Source organism: Mus musculus, chromosome 13 (assembly GCF_000001635.26).
Source record: "Mus musculus strain C57BL/6J chromosome 13, GRCm38.p6 C57BL/6J".
Taxonomy (NCBI): Eukaryota; Metazoa; Chordata; class Mammalia; order Rodentia; family Muridae; genus Mus; species Mus musculus.
In genome coordinates, this window is record NC_000079.6 from 51,000,169 (window position 1) to 51,004,007 (window position 3,839).

The window sequence follows — 3,839 nt, forward strand, 5'->3', positions numbered from 1 at the left end:
GCCAAGCCTTTTTTCCCTTGACTCCTTAGCACTGCAGCCCATGCTAAATACATACAGCAAGGATTCCAGAAGGATTGCTGCTCCTAGACTGGGTGCTGTTTGATTTTTCTTTTAATGTTTTATAGAAACTCAGTGTTGTACAGTTATTGCCTCTGTATTGACGCATTCCTTCCTGGAGGGAAGATGTTAAGACTTGGGGAAATGGACAAAATTTGCAAGTCTCAGGAAGTTCCTGAAACTTAACAAGCTACATGAGACCTTTGTCCAAGGATATACAAACAGTAGCAGTTGGAAGGGACAGGGGACCCCCCACCAGCAACCTCTCTAAATCATGGAGCAAGCTCCAGAGATGCAGCTTTTATGGGCTGTTACCCTATCTCCCTTGGAGTCATCCATGCTCCAGAAAATAACCCAATAAACTCATTGGTTCACTAACCTGGATTTTGAAAGAACTGCTTTTTTTTTTAATCATTCTGGAGTGAATAGACATATTCACATCTCCCCAAGAAAGGTCACATACTATTGCGTCCCGCTCGACCGGCAAGAAAGACGCAACAAACCAGAATCTTCCGCGGCAAAAGCTTTATTGCTTGCTTCTCAGGAAGATCTCGAACCGGGAAAATGGCGCTGCTTTTATAACCCGCAGCGTGACGTTTCAGCACCTGATATGGCGTGACAGCTCCCGATTCGTTGCTTGCCCATCACCCCACTATTACACCCCGAGAATAGGAGTGACTAGGAGTGAATTCACTCTTGCACCTGCGTACAAGGCTTGTTTACTAGTTAGGCACAGCGGAGGCCCACGCCATCTTATAATGGCGATTGCTCGCAGCACGTACCGGCTTTCCACAACATACAACCAAGGAAAAGATGTTCATTAGATGTATTGTCCTTCAATGACCTACAAAGTCAAAATCCATTTGCCTTGTGGTGGAAGAGAAGCATCATGGGAAAAGCTTTAAGAAGGTGAGGATGTAGAAAACTGTATAAGTTTCTATCGTGACTAATTCATTTTTTTAAAGTTAGGGTTAAAAGCTAATGGGTTCACACATGTATATTTTTGTACTTTGTTCATGTTCTTCCCGACCCCTCTACTATCATTCTCTCTTGTCTTCCTCCCCCTCCTGGTGGTATAACTGCAGTTTTGGATTATAAAATCAATCCCATCAACAGGTATTCTCTGAATATCAGTGCCCTGTACTGTCTGGGAGAAGCTGAGAAGCAAAGTAAAAGGCTCACACATCCCTTCAGCAAAGCTCGGATTCGAGTCAGGACAGGTAGATGAACCAATGCTTAAAAGGGGCGCACTGCCTGTTTGGAGATTGGCAATAAATGAAAACTGATTACTCTCGGGGAGTCAGTCCTGGCTGACATCCCCATTTGATCTATTTTGTAAAACATCTAGATCTCTGCGTGAAGAGGAAAGGCCTAAATTTTCCAGCATAGAAAACCTGTATTGTAGTGTGTATATTTTAATTTTAAAGTGCTGGTGCTCTTCTCAAAGGGTTACAATTCACAGTTAAACTATTAGCAAATGAACAGCCTTTCCTATACATGACTACTGTCAATGGAAGATACAACACTGTAATTTCCATAAATTTGTACATTCTGATGTTAGCATACCATCTGAGATTACTCACCTCTGTTTAAAAGCTATTCCTAAAATGAAAAATAAAATAAAAAAAAAACATTAAGGGCTCAGTAAACATAGATTCTGGTAAAATATTGAAAATTCTTTTGTGATTACCAAGGGTGAAAAATAAATCTAAAACCAAAAAAAATAAATAAATAAAAATAAATAAATAAATAAAAGCTATTCCTATATCCAGCCATCGTAAATTTTTTGTTACTGTTTGGTTTTGTCATTTGGTTGGTTGGTTGGTTGGTTAGTTAATTAGTTTTAGGTGTGATAGGGATGGAACCTAGGGTCCCATGCATTTGAAGGAAGCCCTCTGCCTCTGAGCTACAGCCTCAGCCCTATTTTGCCATCTTATACTTTTTACTTTTTTAAAAAATTGCTTATTTATTTATTATTGCATTTCACATTCACTGTGAATATTTTTTCCAGTCAAATACTAGCCATGACTTATTTGGTTTCATGTATAATTTTTTTGCAAAAAAAAGAAAAAGAAAAGGTCTATATATGCATAAGATGTATACATATAGCAATCATAGGACATCACTGCTTCTATCAAGGACTTCCAGGTTTGAATTTGAGTTTTTAGCCTGACATGGTGGTACACACCTGTACCTCCTGATGGAAGCAGGAGAGCCAAGAGTTCAAAGTCATCTTTTGCTAGATAGCAAGTTCAAGGCATCCTGGCCTACATGAGAACCTTTCTCAAAAACAAACAAATGAACAAGTAAATAAAAACGGGGCTGTAAGATGTCTCAGCAGTTAAGAGCACTGGCTGCTCTACCAGAGACCCCAGGCTGCTCCCACATGGCAGCTCACAACTGTCTGTGACTCCAGTTCCAGGGGACCCAACACCCTCATACAGACATATATACAGAGAGAAAACCAGAACATATAAAGAAAATATAAATAATAAATTATTTTTAAAACAACAACAAAAATAAAATAAAATAAAATAACTCAGCAGTTAAGAGTGCCTCCTGGCCAGGCACGCCTTTAATCCCAGCATTTGGAAGGCAGAGGCAGGCGAATTTCTGAGTTTGAGGCCAGCCTGGTCTATAGAGTGAGTTCCAGGACAGCCAGGGCTACACAGAGAAATCCTGTCTCGAAAAACCAAAACCAAAACAAAACAAAACAAAAGAGTGCCTCCTATTCTGGCAGAGGACCAGAGTTCAGATCCCAGCACTTCAGGAGATTTAATGCTCTCTTCTGGCCTAAGCACCTGCTCACAGATGGCATATTCTTGTACAGGCAGACACACATACAAAGAAAGAAAGAGAGAGAGAGAGAGAGAGAGAGAGAGAGAGAGAGAGAGAGAGAGAAGAAGAAGAAGAAGAAGAAGAAGGAGGAGGAGGAGGAGGAGGAGGGGGAGGAGGAGGGAGGGAGGGAGGGAGGGAGGGAGGGAGGGAGGGAGGGAGGGATAAAAATAAATATTAAATAGATAAGCTCTGCCTTTCTGGGCAGGGCTGAAGCCCCATAGCCAAGCGCACATAGCCTGCATCACAATGGGGGGAATGTTCTGCTGGTCTTTGAAGTCATGCAGATTTTCATAGACTTTTTTTCTTTACAAATTCCACCAGTTCACTATTTACATTGTAACTTTTGCCGGATGAGGAAGCATGGGACCCAGTTCTATTCTTTCTAGATTGTTGTGCCAAAAGCTTTTGCCCAATAAGCCTTCTTTGCTTCTGAGCTAGGAGACCTGGGTGCGGCACCCAGAACCTCAGAGGACACAATATTCTCTCTGCCCCATTTCTGTCAACCAGTTCTTTCCTGTCCCAGTTACCGTTTCTTCTGCTTTTTCATCTCTAAGATATTATAGAGTCAATCAGCCTAATTGAAAGGGCTTGATTCACTGAACCCAATTAAACGCATCCTGAAAACAAAACTCTAAAGGCTTGGCTGTCTGATTCCACTTGGTAGTGGTGGATGGAGTCGGTAATGTGTGTGAGGTCGAACTTTTCCATAAAAGTTTCCGTGACCACAGCTGACCCTGTGTCTGGTCTTGCCTTCTCACGTGGGCAAGTTGGCATGCGTGGTCATGGGATGGGATCCAGCCTGGGTCTCCTGATGAAAGACCTTGTCCTGCAGCACCCGCAGTTCCCTGCAGTTCCCACAGCGCCCTCCTGTCAAGTCCTGCAACTCCGTGCAGCAGCCACAGCGCCCCCACCACTCCCGCATAACCCTACCCCCGCAGCACCCT